Here is a 22557-nt window from a genome sequence, read left to right on the forward strand (position 1 = left end):
GCTCCCACAAAGCCAGTGCGTGCAGTAGGATCAGAAACCCATTGCCACGAAAAAACCAAAAAAAAAAAAAAAAAAGAAACCCATTGCCATTGTTCTTGAGTTCTCAGTAGTCCTCATTGTCCGCTATGCAATTAGCTATACAAAATAATGACTTTCACTGCGATATCTTAAAACACAAAAGTAACATGCTTTAGTCAAATTAACCTCCACAGCTCACTTTGCTCCTTGCCCCATATCCTTTTCCCCAACAGTCCCCATTTTCGTATGTCTTTAAAAAAAATCTAAATTCCCTATGTAAGAGAAAAATATGAAATACTTTTATTTCCGAGTAAGGTTTTATTTTGCTTCAAACAATAATCTCTAGTGCTATTCATTTTGCTGGTATATGACATGCTTTCATTTTTTAGTCCTGAATCACTCTTTTGTGTGTACCTTTCCTATATTCTTCATTCATCAGTTGATGGGCACCTGGGCTGGTCCTGTAACGTGGGTATTGTGAGCAGTGACAGTGGGTGTGGGTATGTAGGACTCACCATTGTACACCAGTTTTGGTTCCTTCTTGGTGGATGCTCAGGAGTGAAACAGCTGGATCTCTATCTGTGGGATATTTTTTTCGTGTGGGTCTCCTAGAAACTTTATTGTAAAAGTTGCTGATGGGTAAGGTCATCCTTACAAATGTCTTACAGGAGTATGGCAGCTCCTGTATTTTATTTTTAAAATGTAAAACCATGGATTAATTTTTTCTGAAATCTTGAACCAATATAGCGAAACAGGACAGTGAAAGGAAGTATAAATATGGCACTATGGCACAGTGGGCAACAAATTGTAATTATTTGCAGAAGATATTATTGTTTACTTGGAAACAAAAAAATATCTATTCGTAGTTTATTTGTGAAAACAAACTGAAGAACTATTACAACTGGAGAATCTTCTAAGGTCATGATAAGTAGACAATACTTCTACAATATTTTCTAATATGCCTCTTAGAGAAAGAAAGCAGTGTGTGTGTGTGTGTGTGTGTGTGTGTGTGTGTGTGTGTGTGTGATTGGGGAAAGGATAATAAAATTTAATAACACTAGCAACAGAAATAGAAAATGCTTGAGAATAAATTTGCCAAGGAATTCCCAGAGTTATATAAAGAAATAAACTAGAAAATTACCTAAAAATTGTGACAGAAAGCTTAAATATGTGGAAAAACATGTATCAAGCCTCTTGAGATAGCTTAATATTTTTAAATATGGTAATTTTAGGAGAACTGCAAATAAAAGTTTGGTGCTTACTTTTCTCATTTTAAACCTTAAAAGCAGATATGAATTTCCTAGAGGAGACAAGAGGCACACTGATAAAAATATTATTCAGGGTGGGGAAAGCCCTGATCACTGCAACAATGCATTGCTCGGCCTTCTTTACAATGATGCAGTTAAGGGGTAGGGATAGGGGACCACATCTGTATTGAGGTAGACCAAGTGAAATGAAAGAGGGGAGTGTGGAGAAAGAGACCAGAAAACAGAAAAATTATTTAACAGAGCCTCACGGTTGAAAGGGCAAAGCAAGGGTTGATTATTTCTCAAATGGTAGTAGGATGAGGATTTTTTTTTTTAAAGATGGTTACCAGAACACCATATGTTGTGTTTTCTACTGTTCGCGGCAAAACCTGCAGTTCCCATTTTATTATCTCTCCATCTCTGTGAGGAATTTGTGAGGGACCCAGATGGTTGGGTCTGGCTCACTCTCCCTCACACAGTTGCAATCAAATGCTGGTGGCTATAGCAGAGAATACAGGACACCAGAGCAGCTGGCTCTGATCTGCGGGATCCCTTGGCATCTTTAGCGGGTTCCACCCATGGCCTCGTCAGGGCTCCCTCCTGTTGTGGGGTCCTCAGTGTCTCACATTTCTTATATGAAGTCTGAGAGCTTTAAAAGCCAGTATTTCAGCCAGCAAAACAGAAGCTAAATTCCTTCCATGCCTCAGCTTTGGGCATAGGATAACTTCTGCCATGTGCAGAAATACATGTCCGTCTAGATACAAAGGCAAGGGACACAGACCCATTTTCCTTATGCCCCGTCATCATTAACATCGTAAGATGAACATGGGATGAGAGAAGCTATTTGGCTTAGTTTGCTTTCTGCTGCTTAACAATAGCAGAGAGTAGGTAACTTACAAAATACTGTGCTTTGACTGATGGTTATGAAAGCTGAAAAGTTCAAGGTTGGGTAGCCACGCCTGACAAAGGCCTTGTGCTGCTTAACATGCAGAAAATGGAAGGGCAAAGAGGGGTATGCAAATAGTAAGAGGTATAAATGAGGGTGGGAGATTTCTAATGGCTCAGCCTCAGGAAAGAAGGGCAGAACCCTCATAACCCAAAAGCTCTTAAAGGACCCATGATTTTTTAATATCTTTACACTGGCAATTAAATCTCCACATACATTTTGGTAAAAATAAACCACACCTAGACAGACTGCAGAAACATTTCAGCCATCTTTGGTAATGGGTTTACTGACAGTTGAGGTAGATCTTTTCACATGAATTAATGTAATCAAGATATCCAGATTGGCATACTCAAGTAATTTCCAGTATGATTCTAGATTTTGTCAGATTAGACACCCATTGGCCCCTCTCTCCTGCCATTAATTTCACTCTGTCTACCTCAACACAGATGTAGAGCCACTAACACGCTATGTAAGTGTATATCTACTGAGAAAAAGGAGAAACTGGTTCATTTTCTTTATAAAGTGCTCCTATCCATATGAATGGCCTTTGGCTCTGTTCTTGTCACCATCCTTGTCTGATGATACATAATTGTATTTGCCTCCTTCTTTAGGAAGTGCACACACAGAGATAATAAAAAAAATCATACAAGAACCAGTGTTAATCTCCTAATCCACATGATTTTAAAAATAAATGTTAGAAGTATAAAAAAACAATGACTTTCACAATAAAGGGTTATATAATAAATTTGACTATGCATGTGCTCATCAATGATTAATTAGATAACAGAGAAATAGGTGCTTATGGTTACCTAGATTTGGGGTAAGTGAGCTAGACACTCTCCTATACATAGGACAGGAAATTAAAGGCAAAGTACAAATAGGCTGTACTTTAAATGAGAGCAATGGTAAATTTTATTTCCTTGGAGTATGTGTAGTGATCAGAAGCCTGCATATGTCAGGAAAACATACCACTAACAAACACAAATTGTCAATATGGAAAATTTGATGCATTAGTAAATAAGCTTGTTTCTCCCGTCAGCATAATATGAAAATAGTGTCTGAAGTCACGGGCTGGGCAAGTGATATAAACATATCTGTTTGGAAATAAAGCATAGAATGTCAAAGCATGGTCCCAGTATTTGAAGTCTTGCAAAGGTGTCAGTCACAGGGCTGTAGCAACTCTTCATGAGCAGGACACTTGTGTACCGATGGATAACAGGCTTCTGGGCTCATTTCCACCCAATGCCTATCATACCCAGTGTATGTATTCAGTGTCCACATAGAGAGAAATAATACCCCTCAGAATTTCTAAAACACTATGCGTGGTGGCTCGTCCCTTGTGGACAGCAGCACATTCTAATTTTGATGTTTTTTTTTAAAGTTATTAAGTCAGACTGTGCATTCCAGGGAGAATGCTGAATTAGCATATTGTTAGCTTTTCTGAAAACTTAATACTGCATTTTCTACAAATGTAATATGGAAGACACTGTTCACACATCGTTTAATATAAACTCATAGGATATATTTATTTCAGAGTTGATATTGGAAGCTCTAGTTTCTCTGAGTGCTACCATTGGCCATGTCTCTCCTCATGTTGCCTTCTTTCTGATAGGCTCACAAAGTGTCATTGAAGTTCTGACCTCTGTCCAGCAAGTTGATGAAGTGGCACAGAAAGCTTTGCATGCATTAACATCATGATCCATAGGTGCTAGCCTTTCTCCTCATTGGTTTTCTATTTGTAAATGTATAAACGCAAAGTGTTTTTTAAAATATTTTTTCCCTGATGGTACTAAATAGGTTGCTATTTACCAGTTAGATGTTATCACCAAATGCGTGGTATAATTTTCTCTAAAAATGTAAACCCTCCACTGAGTTAATTAAGACTAAAAGGATCCTTTCGTGAGACTAGAAACTGTAAAGAGGCAAAGACACTGGCAAGTCCTAAATGTTTTCAGATGGATTTAACCAAGAGTGGATCATGGGAAATGGAACCAAAAATAACAGTCATGCTATGATGGGAAGCCTAGCGGGTCAGGTTGATCTCACATGACATGGTATCTCATCCTATGATCATCTCAATTCATCTCTGTAGTAGTTTGCTCCACATCACCAACTGGCTGGGTTTTGGTAACTTCAGAATGTTGGTTATTGCATGAAATTTGACTGTGAGAGAATTGCCAATATTATCCTCAATGATGTGGGAAAGATTGCTCTGTGGGTACAGTTAATGTGTGCTAAGTCTTTAGAAAATGGATCCTTATAAAAATATAGTATCTTCCTAATTTTTATAATTTGCTATCATGAGCTTGACAAGATACAAATAATTAATATAAAAATTATTAATATATAAACAAATAAACAATTAATATAAATTAATATAAATAAAAACTACTTGAATGAATTTATAGGATATGGATTTATACTCAGAGTACTTGAAGTATACGTATACCTATAATTCATCTAAAATATTAGAGTTTTGAACATTATCAGTGGTTTCATTACCTTATCCCATTTTCTAGTAGATTAATCATATATTATGAATTTTAACCATTGTTCTTTCTCTTGAAAATCCTTTTCACATTCAACATTTTTTATTTTACTTTCAAGCCTTATAAAATACCTTATTATAATCGTCTTATTTATTATAACTGGTACAAGTAACTTTTGAATGGTGTTGATATGCATAGTACAACTTTGATCTGAACTGAAGTCACTCTCTTACAGGCAAAGCTCCCGTAAATCCAGTAGCATGTTCTGCAGATAAACAGCTTCATGGCAAATTATAGTATAAATAGCATGCTGTCTATCAGACAGAAATGATGCAATTGACCAACTGTCCAGAAACAGTCGCTGGAAATTTTTCTGGTGATCAAGCTGAATTACTCTGTTGACTATCATTAGAGATACAGTTTTGTAGAGTTATTTTTCTCTCTGTGAAGTCAATTGGCCCAGATAATGAATGCTCTTGCAACATAGCCTCAGAGAGATTAAAATTGAAATGTATTGTTTTCCACAAGGGAGGGGCCACCCTGGAGTCTTTTTTTTTTTTTTTTTATAAAATCTGAGAAGTTTTTTGCTCTTTGTGTGGGGGACTGGACATGGCAGGCATCTGATGGGTCAGAGTCTCTGGAGCAGCATAAGCAAGTGAGTTCTTACATACTAGAGTCTATTGTTCATTCAAAGTCTGATGCCATCTGTTTTCTGCATATCATTAATTCACGTCAACTGTTCTTGAGTTAGACAAAAGTGAGAGAAAAGAGAAGAAAGGAAAGGAAGAGAAATGGGTAATGAGACAGCTCAACTTTTACACAGACTCTGAAATTCATCCAAAAAGGTTTATTTATTTATTTTTATTTACTTTTTAGGCTAGTTTGGAAAACAAACAGACTTGTGTAAAATGTGAGTTGTTAACAAACTTAACTGTATTGTTTATTTTCTTCTATTTATAACAAATACCATTCTCCATGGAAGATGGAAGATTCTTAAAGAATCCTAGAGAAGGTGAAGTCCCTAAAGAAACAAGAGACTGTTCGAGAGCAATAATGGCATAGAACTTGTGGAAGTAACCAGCCAATGTCTGGTTTGTCTAAAGGCCCACTCCTCAAGACTGAATCTGTACTTCACTGCTTGGGGGACCAAGAACCAGAGACTAGATAGCCCAGAACTCTAGATTAAAACCAAACACTGCTGGTCTAAAAAAAAGAAAGTATTGATAAAAATGACTCCTACTGATAGTCTTCTCTCCTCATAGATCAGAGCTTTATTCATTCACTGTCAGAGAAGCTTCCTGTGGCATCTGACAGCAACCAATGTAGAGACCCAGTGCCAGACATTCAAGGAAAGAGAGTCTAAACTCCTTCACACAGAAGAGATGGTGGAAAGAGTGTAAGAGACAGAGGAGATGGAGGACACCAAGAGAACAAGGCCCTCTGCATCAGCTAAGCAAGATGCATATGAGCTCCCAGAGATGGAAGTATTTTTATGGGACTCCTGAGTGAGAGACCAAGTAGGTCCCTGACTCCTGGGCCTGCTCTTAGGACCCTTTTCCTCCTGTTGGTTTGCCATGTCCAACTTTGACAGGGTGGATTTTTTTGTTATTATATTTTATTTTGCCATGTTTGGTTGTTATCTCTTAGAAACTCTGTGAGTTTTTTTTTTTCCTAATGAGAGACAGAAAGGGAGCAAATATGGTGGGGAACCATAATCAGGATATATTGTATGAGAAAAGAATTTATTTTCAATAAAGGGAAAAATCATTTTATATTGTGGCCCTGACCACAGATGAAATGACCATGATATGGATCTATGAAGTGGGTGCTGGCTGTGATGAACATCACAACTGTGGTCAGCATAACTCCTTGACGTCTTTAGGATTTTGTGAGCTTCAGGGTCTTCCTAAGCTCTAAGAATAGGAAGGAGCCATTGAAAACACTGACCTGGCTGAACACAGTTAGTGGGAAGTGCAGAGGTGAACTTAATTTGAGGCAACAAGTAGCATTCCTGAGATGTCTTTCTTTCTTTCTTTCTTTCTTTCTTTCTTTCTTTCTTTCTTTCTTTCTTTCTTGTGTTCTTTTTTCTTTCTTTCTTTCTTCTGAATAGAAACTGAACACAGCAGCAAGCACACCTTCCCAGTTTCCTTCCTGCAGATTCTAAAGGAATTAGTCTCACTGTTTCCCTGCTTACAGCCTCACTCCTTTTCAACTCCTCTAGTTCTAAAAATGAGGACTTAACTCTTTATTTTGTGGAAACTCATTAAAATAGGGCCAATTAATATTAACTGCAGTATATCTGAGTTGACAAATAATTATCTTAGTAAGTATGTTTTATCAATACAACAAAATTTACTTTTGATTAGTCCAAATTCAAGTCATGGTCTTTAGCTCATCATATAAAATAAACAAATTGTGACACTCATTGCTGACTTGTGAGTTTCCAGAGGTTGACTAGTAATTATTTGACTTCCTGTCATGGGGTGTTCTAAAGTGGCAAACAGAATCATCGCTTAAATATGCTAAAGCTAGCATAATTGAAGATGTCCTGGAGTTAATATAAAGTATTTAAAAGTACTCAACAATGGATGACAGACAAACCTAACCTCAGATCGAACTGGCGTGACTCAGAATTGCAGATTTTTCTTATGATTCTATCAGAGAGTAATTAACGGGAAAGATGAGAATAGTACCTAAGATTAATGACAATGTCAATAAACTATTTGAACTTCAGCTAAAAATGAATGCATGGAGCGCAGCAATTAAGCACATTTGGTTTAAATAAAGCACCTTCAGTTACTGGGGAAATTACCCACTGAGTTTATGTTCCTACTGGGAAATATTTCTTGGGATTGGAATAACCAAGGCATTTCAAAAACAATGGGAACAATAAAGTTAAAAATACTTTATAAAGAGGCAGCCCTCCTGCCCATTATCATCTTATGTTCTTAGTCAAATAACAGAGTGGAAAAGAAGAGAAAAGGTATTATGTGTGCATCAAGGGCACAGGAGAGCCTGGCGACGAACCGTGTGAGTTTATAAAGAACAAATCATGTTAGGCACATGCTCTTGCATTCCTCTGACCACAGTACCAAGTGGGTGGAGGGAAATTGGTAGACGTAATATATCTGGACTTTACTAAATCATTTCCTTTATGCCTTCCGGAAGCTTACTTAATATTTTAATTAAATGGGGCTTAACTATTTACACCAGCACGTAGGCTGAAATAAGCTTAAAAAATTAAAAAAAGGCAAAGACAAGGCTTAGTCACAACGTATGAGCTGAGTGAGTGAAAGGGAAGAGAAAAACTGAGTGGGTGCTGGGGGCATAGCTGTCCTCTGAGGGTGTTACTGCTAAAGGACTGTGTGTGAGATATTAGGATGTGTTGTAGAATACAATCCACTCTCTAATATTAAGGCTCAGTATTCATTTTAAGAGCCATGGAAAAGAAATTATATTGCAACATTCTTGTCAATTTGTAGCTGTGCTAACAAAGTCTGGTCTGTAACCAAAGGCTAACTTTACTGGTTGCAGAAACATTGATAGAGTTCCAGAGAAAATCCTTAAGTTATTTGGAGATGTTATAAAATAAAAAACAAAAACTTTGGTGTCTGTGAGCTTTATTTAAAAACAACAGCTAGCCGGGCGGTGGTGGCACACGCCTTTAATCCCAGCACTCGGGAGGCAGAGGCAGGCAGATCTCTGTGAGTTCGAGACCAGCCTGGTCTACAAGAGCTAGTTCCAGGACAGGCTCCAAAACCACAGAGAAACCCTGTCTTGAAAAACCAAAAAAAAAAAAAAAAAAAAAAAAAACAGCAATGAACATCAAGTTAAAAATTGTGGAAATAAAATTCTACTTCGGTAGAAAGTATCGTCTAAGATCCTCTTTCCATTTTTGTCATTAATACTGATCTTTGTTTTCTCATCACCATTGACTCTGCCATTAGCCTAGTGCTTTCGTGGCTTCTTCTCATCCTTATTACTTCGGTTATGATAAGGAAAGCAGCTGTTGCAACAGTTGCTTCCATTCATTTCCTACATGAGTGCGTTGGCAACTAGACCTGATCCTGATATAACCAATAATCTGTGTTTTGCAAAACATATTTTCTAATTTATCATTCCCATCATATCCAGTTTGCAATATGGAAATTCATGCTGTTAAATAAAAGCCGTAGTTGGGACTGAATTGTTTAGCTGCATGCTCAAAATATATCTCATTCAGGGAAAATAGCTACAGAGTCTGTAAATGGTGTGATCTTACGATGCTGTGGCATGCCAATACTAACACAAATACAGAGCCTTTCTCCTTAGATGTCTAAAAGCCTTTTAGAGTGGCTGCTTGCCATGTATCTCAGGATTTCCTCAAAGGAAGGACGCACCAATACATTTTCTCTTTATTCTCCATATTGTGAAATTCTACATCTTCACTTAACATGCTCATAAAACTTGGCTGTATCTTATAAAATGCCAAATTTTGTAAACCAGAAAATATGGTAGTAGACTAACCACTCTGTAGTCTTTCCCCTCTGGTAGCACAAAATTCTTTTGCTGTTCCTGTGTAACTCTGAGAAGAAAAAAGGGAGGCTATAAATATGATGGGATAAAAGGTAGATTATTAAATCTAATCTGAAAAAAAGGAGGCTATAGATATGATGAGATAAAAATGTAGATTATTGAATCTACTTTTAAAAGGCAACTACTAGTTCTAAATGTTTTGCCTTGAATTGGACTTTTGTATATTGTATACAAATTTTGTATATTGATACAAAATTGAGATTAATTTTGTTAAAACATACTGTACATATCTTTCTAATATTGTTCAAGGTATTGTACCTATAAGCTCATTTAACAGTGTAATGCAAATTTCTAGTCTTCAAAAGTTATTATTGACAACTATTTAGGATAATAAGGAAATGCAGGTTAGTAATTAGTCACCTATTATAATTGAATTTGTAGTCACATGGGTATGTTTTCAAGGTCAAACAAAGATATATTTTAGATAGACAGGTCCTCTCCAAACACTTCAGAGATCTACAGAATGTGACATTTGAGATGTTTTAATAACATGGGCTCTTCTTTATGACAATGAGACATATTTGCCCCTGGCAGTGCCAATCTACTTCAGAGAAGATAGTGGGCATCAAAGAGACTGACTCCACATGGAGTTTACTTTCTTTGTGGCAAAAGTAAACCACTGGCTAAGAAAGTTTCCTTGCCTCAACAGCTGACAGTATGCTGTCCTAATTGGACAAGCAGGACATAAAGGAAGTAACTTCCAAACATTGTCAAGACAAGGAGGAACAGACCTTCAGAATATCCTGCTTCACAAAAAAGTATGTCAGATATTCTAGGCCTGTACGCTGAAGATAGATGCCCCAATGTTGCAGAGGAACTTTGGGTGACTGTCCAGGCAGCCATATTTTTCTATCATGTCTCACATTTTTTTGGAAGTTGCTTGCTCACACTTCTTGCTTACTCAATTAACATTATTTCCTTCTTGGGTCTCTGATGGAGCTGAAGACTAGATAGTTATAGTTACAGTTTTCCTTATTTACCTGATGCAGCAAGCAACTTATGATAGAAAGTAAGTTAGGTACAAGATTTTGGATTAACCAAGATAGGATAGATATGGAGTATTTTCTTTGAATTTGTCAAATGCAAATGGACTAGACATTGTTGACACATTTATTGCCTGTATTTATTGTATATAGTCATTGTACTTATTGTATATAATTGTCAATTTTCAAGGTACATATAAGTCCTCCTCATGAAGGGAGTGGTTTTATAAGGTGTCCCTGGTACCAGCAATCATCACCATGATTCATCTCAATTCTTATTTTTCCACCTGAGGATATATATATATATATATATCTCAAAAAAGTCCCCCATCCCACCCACTTGTGGTGGAAATATGCAACTTTAGTGAGAAAGTGTTTTTTATTTTTGAGGCAGAATTCCATGCCACTTTGACTCACTTCAGAGTTGCAATATAGCTGGGGATAGTCTCGAAGTTCTGATCCTCCTGCTTCCACCTCCAAAATGCTGGGTTCATAGGCACTCATCATCCTGCCTTGTTTTGATGAATGCTCTCTTAGAGATTAGTCTCTTGTAGGTGAGTTATTTATTACATTTGCTGCCTGAGTTAAGGGTAGTTCATGAAACTGTTTGTTTCTTAGCTTCTTCTGTCTTCTCTCCAATCAAAGCAGACAGCAAAGTTTCTTGGAGTTGGGACAATGTAGAGCATTAGAAACTCCAAGAAAACCAGATCATTATGGTCTATAGTCCTTGATCTATTTAAGAACTGATTAGACCCGGGGGGTGGTGGGCAGTCTCTTTATACTCAGTGTGGTCCTTATAATGAAGTACCAAGACTATAGCAACTACAGAAATACTGGGTGGTTGAGAATTGAAGAGCTGAGCCTCATATCTATCTCATGACAACCGACATTCCAGGCAGGCTCTCATCTTTGGCCTGTGTGTTGACCGTACCACTGCCAATATCACTAATTCCCGATGTGTCTCTTGGCTTTCTTCCTTGGATTTCTTTGTGCTTTGAATCCTTAATAACAATAAGCCACCCATTCCCCTGCCACCTGTTCACCTACTTGAAGTTGACCTTTCCCCCACAGAGTCCCTTTGCTGTCACTGCCTAATTTTTCTTAACCATTCCCTTCCAACCCACATATTTGTCTCATTTCTTTCTTTTTAAAATTAAATTTTTTCACACAGTATATTTTGATCATGTTTTCCCATACTCCAAATCCTCCTAGATCCTCCCCACCTTCTCACATACTCAACTTTATGTTCTTTGTTTCACTATTTCATCTCAACACACACACACACACATGCACACACACACACACATCAAAAGTGAAATCAAAGCAATCAAACCAATAAGACAAAAAAATAAAACAAAGGCATATAAAACAAAATACCCCCCCCCCCCCAAAAAAAAACCCTGTGGAGTTTTGGGTTGTATTGGGAAACTCCTCCCAAGCCTGGGGTTACCCTGGAGTGTGGTTGCTATACTTGGTGACACTCCATTGTAGAAAACTGATGTTTTCTTTTGCCAGTGGTATCAGTTGCATATAGCTTCTTGGATAGGTGTGGGAGCCTGTGCCTCCTTCCCTTTGTCAGTGCTGGCACCCTGTCTGCTTGGCTCCATGTAGGCCTTGTACAAGCTGCCAGTCTCTGTGAGTTCATGTGTGCATCCGTACTGTGAACCTGGAAGACAAGATTTTCTTGGATCATCTGTCACCATGGTAATCTTTTCATCTCTTCTGAGCAGATGAGCCTCAAGGCTCTCAAGGGGAGAGGTTGGAAGGAGAAATCCCACTTAGGATTGAGCGTTAACTCTCTCCCTCTGCACACTGTACAGCAGAGGGTCTCCGTGTTAATCTCCATCTACTGCAAGAAAAAACTTCTCTGATGAGGGTTAAGCAAGGCAGTGATCTATGTGCCTAGTCACGTGTCATTAAGAGTCAGTTCATTGCTAAGTTCCATTAGCAGAATAATAGTAGCAAATTTCTTGTTGGCCAATAACCTATCTAGTCTCAGGTTCTTGACCAGTTTAGCAGGGTCATATATGGATCCCATATCACAAAGTAAGGCCTTAAATACAGTAAAAAAGTGGTTGGTTACCCGCTTTTCTTGTTGCCTCTCTAACATAATTGGATTGTAAGCACTATGAAGAGAAAGATGCTTATTCTATCTTGTCCACTACTGTATTATTTTGCTCTTGAGCAACTTCTGCACATGGAAAGTGCATCAGATATCCGTGGAATGCATGAATGAGTAAAGAAGTTGACCTACGGTTCTATTGCTGCGGAGAGACATCATGACCAGGGCAACTCCCATAAAGGAAACCATTTAACTAGGGCTGGCTTACAGTTGTAGAGGTTCAGTCCATTATCGTCATGGCGGCATGCAGGCAGACATGATGTTGAAGAAGGAGCTAAGAGTTCTACATTTTGATTCACCGGCAGCAGAAGCAACTATGTCCTGGGGATACCTTGGGCATATATGAGACCTCAAGGCTCGTCCCCACAGTGACACACTCCCCCCAACAAGGCCATGCCTACTCCAATAAGACCACGCCTCTTCATAGTGCCACTTCCTGTTAGCCAAGCATTAATAGGTCCATGGAAACCAGACCTATTAAAACTACCACAGAAGTGATATTCAATTTTCAGCCTAAAGCCACTTTCGGTTTTCCATGACTCTGCTGTTTACAAAACCTTTGACAGCGACTCTTGATGGCAACTAACCATTTGTGGCGCACAATTGGGAATGAAATGGTGCTGAGAGAAGGTGATAGCTGGAAGGAAAAACTCCTGTTCGGGTTCAAGAATTAGGCCAGAACAGGAAGTCTGAGTAAAACTAAAAAATGAGAGGGCTTCAGGATAGGAGACAACTCTTTGCTACTTTTCAAAAGAACATAGAGGGGTTTGGATTTTCCTCTATTATGGGGCATGGGGAAGCAAATCATTTTGGCTGAGCATTCAAAGAAAAAGTAGCTTGAAATGTTAAGGGACCAGGGAAATATGGGGGTGCAGTGATATTGTAGACTAGCTTCACATAAGTGACAGAATCATTTAAAGAGGAAAATTTGAATAACAAGAACAAACTCTGGCTGTCTATTTCTAAGGTTAAAAGACCTCACAGGAGGAAGGAAACAGGTTCAATTTTGTTGAAGAGCAGAGACAAGGCTACTATTTGGCCCTGTTCTTGGTATTTAATTGATGACTCTGTCTATTTTCCTGATAAATAAGAAACACATAACCTAAGCATAATGCAGTATAGTCTGTGAGTCAGCAGTGCAAAAATATGCATGACAACATACCAGCTTTGCATAAATAAAAGCACCTCTGGAGTTTTAACGTACCAGCAAACTTAACTTATTTTGCACATCTTCAAGATTCCACTTTAGAGATAGCTTTTATTTTCTTTCTAGTTAATGCAGTATTTGCTTTGTTTGCCACCTGATTTTTTCAATAACTTACTTGTAACTGATAATAAAAGAAATGAATAGTATCCTTAGTGTTTGTGTATCCAAGTGTCTGTGTGTTATGAATGGTGAGAACTCCTGGTGCATAATAATGTCGACCATTGCTCTAGAGTGAGTCTAATTCATTGGTTCTGTTTGTGTTGTGACAAGCTTACTGTGGCCCTTTGATGCAAGAAAACACAAATTTTATGTAAAACTTGCTGATTAGATACTATATATTTCAAACACAGTTTAGCAAAACTAGGCAACGGAAATATTTCGTTCTGTAAGTGATACAGAGAAAATAGTTAAATGTTGAGTAAGCCCTGTAATTTTTATGTTCACAGCTTTGTCCAAAGATGTTAATCCCAGCAATATCATGTTATCAGGGATGTGAACCTTAAATCAGCAGCTGCTATACCTCCAGCGAGTTACAAATTTTTTTCTTGATTTATAGCAATCATCCTTTTTATTTCTTTCCTAGTCAAGCAGAGAAATTAAGGGTATTTTTATGTAAGAGATATACACATGGTGGCTTAACAATTCTCATCATCTTTATCTCTTGCCTTTTAAATTAAATTGATGCTGAACATGATCTGAGGGCTCATTCTGATTAATAACAGAAATATTGTTAGTAAATGGAAAGGAGAGGCAAAATCATTTACATAAAATAGAAGTAGAAAACACAGGCATAAGAAGGGAATCATTCGTATGGGTTTTATGACTCGTATTACAAAGATAAGGTAAGAACAAAAGTTCAGGAGATTCATGAGAACAGAAGAGAGAAATGCTTTTTTTTTTGTTGGTTTTAAGTATTCTTTTTATTTTCTTTTTTTAAATTTCCTTTTGTTTGTTTGTTTTTGTTTTTTCAAGACGGGGTTTCTCTGTGTAGTTCTGGCTGTCCTAGCACTCACTCTGTAAACCAGGATGTCCTTGAACTCAGAGATCCACCTGCTTCTAGCTCCTGAGTGCTGGCATTTAAGCCGTGCACCACCACTGATGGCATCAGTTTTAGGTATTCTCGTTCTTCTATTTTCTTTTAAACAATTCATTTCCTTAAACAGAAAAGGTGGCCTTTTGGGGAAATTAGGTAAACAATATATTGAAGTTAAAAATTCGTTTTATTTAATTTTGGTAAACAATACTTTGAAGTTAAAGATTCTGTTTTATTTACAAGGGAAAAGTGACCTTAAAGTTTCTAAAATTGCAAAAATTAAGAACAACAGACACTTACTAAATATAAAAATGTCCACCAGAAAGAAACTCACTGTAATACTAATAACTATAGCACCAGACTCTGACATCATCTGTGGATATGGCTGAGGACTTTGAAACAAAGTACTGGGCAGAAGCTTATATACTGCAACAAAATGGAAGCCCACATTACACCACTCATTGGATGTTTTCACAGTAGGATCTTCAACATGATGTAGCATAGCCCCAAAAGGGGACTTCTCGTGCTTGTTATTGGGGCTTCTGTTCGGGATCTATGGCTCTTCAGAACCACTGTAGCACAGGTGGGGAAAATGCTTAAACGATATGTGTGTATATGCAGACTTCCAAAGGTTATAAACTACTGTTGTTGCTTTTCATTGTCTCCCTGTAATGGAAGGTAAGTCCCCACGGCCAAAGACAGCATATGCTTTTGACACAGGACCCAGATATGAGCTGAAAGGCTCTTCCCTAAGTTACTAGCTTTCACGGTACTAGAAGGTGCCACGCAAGCCCCTCCAAGGAAGAGGGTAACTCATAGTCCTACCCAACAACAAAATCCAGTAGGGTACATTAGCTCTAAGGATGAAGGCACATATAGTGTTGGCTGTAACTCACAGCTCAATAATTGTAGGCTCTTCTCAATACAAGGGAAACCATGCCTGGTACTGGAAACCTAGCCAACTACCCAGGGCTACTGAAGTCTTGATAACCTACAACTATCATTTTACTAAGCCTGCTTTATTTCTACTGCATTCCAAATACTTTCTTTATGCCAACAGAGAAGTGTAGCTCTCACCTCTTATCAAAGAAATTGCTTTTTGCAACAGACGGAGACTACTGCAGAAAACTACAACTGATAAAAATGCGGAGAACAAGTGATGGTGTGGCACCCAACACCAACTGATACACACACACACACACACACACACACACACACACACACACAGACAGACAATTTTACAACAACTGTACTTAAGCTCAGGGAGCATTATAGAAGAAAAGCAGAAAGACTCTAAGAGACCCGGGACCAGGAAGACTGCAGTTTGATTGTATTTCCTAGAAATGTAAGCAGAACTACTCTCATGGAGTCTCATCAACATGGCTGCCTAAACAACATCTGAACAAAGAAGACAGGACCAATAGACATGCTAAGCTGGAAGGGGGAATACCAACAGGGCCCCAACTTTAGACAAAGAACTACAGGCAGCTAAGAACTGCTGAGAGAAGGAGAAATAGTCTACCCCAAAGAATGGACCCACAATTTGTTATCCAATAGCAAGTAGTCAGTCCTGAAATTATATATATACAAGTCATATTATTTGTATTCAGCAGTTTGTATTTATATATTTAAAAACACAACAACAATAGCATAAATAACAATGAAATAGAGTCAAGAATTTGAAAGAGAGCAAGAAGGTAAGTGGGAGAGGCATTTGGAAGCAAGAAAGGAAAGATATAAATAATGCAATTATATTTTAATGATAAAAATAAGAACTATTTAAAAATTTACCTGAATTTGCTCCATGAGAGGAGAAAACAGCAGGAGGATCTATTTGAAGGCAAAGTCTTAAAGGCAATTCTTACATTTTCCTTGAAATAACATATTATAATAAAATCAAGTTAAAGATATATTAAAGTGCTCCTGCAACCTCACAGCTTGCTCCAATAATGAGGGGACTTAAGAGGTGAGTGGACAAGGTGTGATGCCCCACTCTCTAGGACCTCCACAGTGGGATAAAACCCCAGGACTCTCCCCCAGCTCCCTCGGCTTTTCTAGCCAGCCAGCAGGGACTTTTTTGTGACTAGGATCCCCCCAAACCCAAACCCATCCACTAGACCCTCCAAACTACTAAGTGCTGAGAGCTTGCTGTAATACTGAAGGGATCAAGAGGTTGCAACAACACTAAGGGGATTAAGAGAGAGCCCCAAGAGAGCAAACGAGGAGAGAAGACTAGGAGAGCAGGCTTATAGAGACCTCAGAGGCTTTCTGAGACAGACATTGACAGTACAGAGCAGGTCAAGAAAAACTTCCAAACACTTAGAAAGCCACTACAAAGATTGGGCGAAGACGCAAAGATAATGCTAGCCTCATTTGAAGGAAGAGATGTGTAGGTGCCAATTAAAGAATTCCTCTAATGGCCTAAAAAGCAACATGGTAACATCAGAACCCAGTGGTCACACAACAGGAATACTTGATCATCCTAACCCAGAAGAAGTAGAAGAAAACTACTTTAAACGTAACTTTATGAAAATGACAGAGACCTTTAAAAAGGAAATAAAAAACTCCCTTAAAGAAATGAAGAAGACAACCAAAAAATTGGAAGAAATTAATAAACCCCTCAAAGAAACCTAAGAAAAAACAATCAAATAGTTATAAAACAAATTGGCTCATTAGCTCAGGCTACTTATTAGCTCTTGTAGCTTATATTAACCCATTATTTTTAATCTATGTTAGCCACATGGCTCAGTACCTTTCACAGCAGGGTAGGTCACATGTTGCTTCTTCAGTGGTCTGGACTGGACTGCGGAGCAACTTCCTGCTTCTTAGAATACTCCTGTTCTCATTGCCCTGCCTCTACTTTCTGTCTGGTTGACCCACCTATACTGGACAATCAGCATTTATTTAAAGCATGATTCACAGAATACAGACAATTCTCCCACACCAAGCATTTGTTCAACTATGTTCATAGTAGCATTATTTGTGATAGCTGGAACCTGGAAACTACCTATATGCCCCTCGACCAAAGAATGGATAAAAAAATGTGGCACATTTACACATTAGAGTACTATTCAGCAGTAAAAAACAATGACATCTTGAACTTTGCATGTAAATGGATGAAATTAGAAAACACTTTCCTGAGTGAGGTAACCCAGACCCAAAAAGATGAATATGATATGTACTCACTCATAAGTGGATACTAGCTATAAACAAGGACATTGAACCTATAGTTCATGATCCTAGAGAAGCTAAGTAATAAGGTGAATCCAAAGAAACACATATGTAGACCCACCTGGAAATTGCAAACAGACAAGATCACTTGAAAAAATTGGGAGCAGGGGGGGTTGGGGAAGAAAGGAGGGGAAAAGAGGAAAAGGAGGGCAGAAGAGGAGGGTTGAGGAGAACTTGAGGGAATGGGATAGTCCAAATGGAAGAAGGACAGAGATGAAAGCAAGGAAAAAGATATCTTAACTGATGGAGCCACTATAATGTTAGCAGAAACCTGGCTCTAGAGAAATTCCCAGGAATCCACAAAGATGACCCTGCCTAAGACCTAAGCAATAGAGGAAAGGGGGTCTGATCTTAACTTGACCTGTAATCAGACTAATGATTATCTTCAATATCACTATAGAACCTTCATCCAGCAACTGATGGAAACAGAGGCAGAGACCCACATCAGAGCACTGGACTGAGCTCCCAAAGTCCAGTTAAAGAGTGGAAGGAATGAGAATATGAACAAAGAGGTCAAGACTGTGATGGGTTCACCCACTGAAACAGTTTACCTGAGCTAATAAAAGCTTACCAGCTCCAGCCGGACTGGGAAGGAACAAGCATAGGACCAAACTAGTCCTTCTGAATGGGGTTGACAGTTGCATGCTTGGGACAGACTGAGGGGCCACTGGCAGTGGCACCAGGATTCATTTCTACTGCATGTACTGGCTTTTGGGGATCCTAGTCTCTTTGAATGTATACCTTGCTCAGCCTAGATATTGTAGGGAGGGCCTTGGACCTTCCACAAGGAATGTGCCTTACCCTCTCTGAGGATTAGACGAGGTTGGGGTGGGAGAATGTGTGGAGGGAATGAGAAAAGGGAAGGGAGTGGAAACTTGAATTGGTAATTTTTAAAAAATCTAATAATTTTTTTAAAAGAAAATAAAAGGGAAACCAAACTGGGATAAAAAGATATGTTAAACATAGCCCCTTACTACAAGCTAACAACCAAAACTGGTGTTTATTAGTTATCATATTTAGTTAGCCTCAAAAACTCTTCAAAACTATTATGTGATATCTTTCTTCCCTGTACAACCAAAACCAGTTCAACCCATTCAGGTAGTTAGTAGATGATAGATAAGAAGTAGATATTTGAACCCAGGCAGTGTGTGTTTAGAGTCCTCTCTTGACTGTGTCTGCATAGCTATAAAAAACCTTACCTACATATGGGGCCATCGGGGCTGTACTTATTGTTAGAAATGCAATGTGATCAAGTTCAATAAAGATCTCTGCCTTAAAAAAAAGAACTAAACAACAAAACCAAACACAGACGTATAACACTGGCTCTCATTTCACAGGTGATTGTCTCTGGAGTCAAACAATGATGTTCTTAATATAGGCTTTTAAATGACCTACCATTGGACAAAGCAAGCTGGACCCTATATGTTATATGCAGTTGTCCTTAACCTTCTTGTCTTTCAGAGCTTGGTCCTTAGTGTGTTGTTGTTGAGAAGTGAGACTTTTAAGAGGTGGGTCCTGATGAGACGTCCCTGTGTCATTTGGAGGGTGACACTGACACCCTATGGGAATGAGTTGCTAGAAGAGTGAGCATGATCTCTGACTCCTTATGATGACCTGTGATCTCTCCATTCTTTTTGGTCTGCTGTTATGATGCTTCATGCTATGAGGTCCTCTCCATAGCTGAGCTGTGCTGGCACATTATGGAATCTTCAGAAACGCTCATTTGATCTTCAAATGGTTTGTAAAGGAAAACAGACTAATGTACAACATCAGTTGGTATGGTCTCCTCGTGGTTGTAGGAAGAAGTTAGGCAATGTCTCCCGAACAGTCATTCAAACTGTCATTTTTAAATCCCTGGCAATCATCACAAAATAAAATAAAAATAAAATGAAGAAATAAGACAAAGACAAATTATGAGAATTCTCCAAGCACACAAAACTAGCTAGTTTCCATAAAGGAAAATCACCTAGGTTTGTTTGGAATGCAGGTTTTTTTTTATTGGTGTATATTTATTGGACACAATACTGGGTCTCAGGGGGCAGTTTTACACAGTACATAATGGACATTGATCGTCTTCATCTTTCCCACCCACTTCCCTTTGTTAGCCCCCCCCACTCCCTTAGAGCCCTCGGTCTCCTAGGCAATTTAACTTCTACTTTCATGTTGTACACAGAATTTTATGAAAAAGCTAGGATCTAGAAATAAGAGAAAACATGCAATATTTGTCTTTCTAAGTGTGACTTATTTTACTTAATATGATAATCTCTGATCGTATCCATTTTCTTGCAAAGAAAACAATTGAGCTCTTCTTTATGGCTGAATAGTGGAATATAAGTGATTTTAGGTGATTTCTTATAAATGCCTCTCATATCCACAAGAAAAAACAATCATAAAATTTAAGCTATTTCTCTGAAATGGCTTAAGACAATCACTTTTAACCAATCTCGTGCTGTTTAGAAACCCCTACTGTAATAGTTAATCATTGCAAAAACAGATATCCTCATTTCTGTTCTACAAACCATGTGCCTATAAACCAAGTGAGTCTCTCATTACTTTCATTTGGAGGTCTCCAATATTGCGATACATAATTTTTCTTTTTCATGTATATTTGTGTATGAAGGACATGCATGTGTATATGCATATTCATGTGTGTATGTGTGCACGCACATGCTTGAAGAGGCCCAAGGTTAATATGGGATGCTTCTTTGATGATTCCACCTTTTTCATTAAGACAGAATCTCTCTATTGGACCTGTAACTCACTGACTGGTTAGTCTAGTGAACCTGCTTGATCTCATCATCCCTCTCTCTGCCTCCCTAGTGTTGGAATTACAGGCAGTTCACCGCTCATACTTGGGCACTTACATGAGTTCTGGTGATCTAATTCGATCCTGATGTTTGCTGCACTCAGTGAAATCACTTTAAGCAGGGAGCCATCTCTCCATCCCAACTTGTAATTTTTTACATGACAACAAGCTTCATGTTTTTCCCAACTTTATCTGACTTTGGTTTTGACACTATCAAATGAGATTTAGGAGCAGGGAACATGTATTATGGAAGGTAACTCTAGCTGCTGGAGTGGAGAAATCGTCAATTCTCAACAGTTTTGCATGATAAGAATTTATTAGCATTACTTATAGTCATGGAATCTGGGCATCACTTTTATATATCCATTCATGGACTCAACTAGATCCTAGTATCCTTCTACTTACTTTAGGGCCTTACTGCTCCATCCTAGCCACAGATGCAAAATGAGGGTGGGAGGTGAAAAAGGAGCGTTCTTATGGGCCAAGTCAGGAAATGACATTCATTACTCCTATTGCGTGTCACTCTCACAAGGCCACTTCAAATTAAGAGGGGTGGGAAAGATGCAAGCAAGATTCAATGAGAGCATATTGCCTATTCTTAAAATGGGTAGCAAAAGTACTTTAGAAAAAAAAGTAAGGCATTCAAATAGATACAAAACAACATGTGTTTTGCTGAAAGAAGGATAGCCCAAATTAGGAAGATGGTAGTTTTAGTTTATCTCTGAAATGAAGATTAAAATAAAAAAAAATAAAACTAATCTTGGCATGAAGTCACAAGCTTACCGTACTTGATCCTCTAAACTGTTAGCTTTGGAGATGCTTTGAAGTCTGTTGTCAGCCATTGGGTGCAAGAAACCATCCATACGGATTCTGACACAGATTTCAACCTGCAGAAATAAACTTGGAGTGGGAAAGACCATAATTTGCACTAGAGTCAGGCAGTTAATTGTACAGATAAGAACATGTTCAGTTCCAAATCAAAGGGCATCTTCTGAAAATGATTTTGTGCTGCTTTGGTTTTCCGGGGGGCGGGAGGGAGGTACATTTCTAACCATTTTGTGTGAAAGTATACTGTTTGTCTTCATGCTTTCAGAAAATTCACATCTTCCAAAATTAGTGTTCACCATTCCCATGGGCCATAACCAGCTAAAATTTTCCACCATCCATTACCTCATGTTCTCTTCCTTTTCTCTTTGCCCATTTAAAATATACAATTACTCATAAAAGACAGAAGAGGGAAGAGTAAATCTATTCTCCTCTAGTGTCAAATCGAACCCAATTTAGAGGCAGAGTTGCAGCTATACTAGGAAAATAAGTACTCAAATAAAGGTGTTAATCATGACATGACTCACCAATTACTAATACAATTATTATAAGGTTTGTTGCAGTGAATACAAGTTGAATTACATTACATAAAAATTTCTATTAAATGCAAAATTGATACCTCTTGCCTTTTCATTTGTTGGATCCTGAAGCATCTAAATCACATCATGTAGTTGTCAGTTTTCAATCATTATTTATGTCAGATTTTATGACATTATTTATGTCAAATATGTAATTGACTAATGAGAGCCAGGTATTCCCCATTCTCTTTAGAACACTCAGAAGAGCTGCTTTTGTAGCTAGCATTTTGACAAGTAATTTTTGTGTCAAAAGCATATTATATTGCAGCATAAATCACTGCTTCAGGCTTAGCATGCATGTTTTTTTTTAAGGGAGATAAAATCTTGGTCCCACTAAAGTGAAGCACCCACAAAACAGAACAAAACAAAACACCGCCCCCAAACGATTATATCATCCTCCACCCAAAACATTTTAGTTCAATTTATATTTTCCTTATGCAAGCTATCCAAATTTGAGAATGTGGGTGAACCATTTTTTTTGTGTCAATAACATAATT

The 22557-nt window shown here is 38.1% G+C and overlaps 1 long non-coding RNA gene across 5 annotated transcripts in view; it reads right to left on the bottom strand.

Annotated features, from left to right (window-relative positions):
- LOC121457245 overlaps positions 1–22557 on the bottom strand; it is an 80311-nt gene that overhangs the window by 15763 nt on the left and 41991 nt on the right. Inside the window, exons 1-3 of one of the 5 annotated variants that reach the window (XR_005975759.1) lie at positions 21441–21608; positions 19247–19705; positions 11795–11924 (exon numbers count right to left, since the gene is read on the bottom strand). This is a non-coding gene — a long non-coding RNA (uncharacterized LOC121457245). Of the gene's footprint in view, positions 1–11794; positions 11925–17337; positions 17506–19246; positions 19706–21440; positions 21609–22557 lie in introns of those variants that run through there. The other 4 variants (XR_005975758.1, XR_005975749.1, XR_005975754.1 and 1 more) reach the window with 4 other exon arrangements.

The sequence above is a fragment of the Microtus oregoni genome, unplaced genomic scaffold (assembly GCF_018167655.1).
Source record: "Microtus oregoni isolate MIOR12 unplaced genomic scaffold, Mior012 000001F_ref0000356, whole genome shotgun sequence".
Classification (NCBI taxonomy): Eukaryota; Metazoa; Chordata; class Mammalia; order Rodentia; family Cricetidae; genus Microtus; species Microtus oregoni.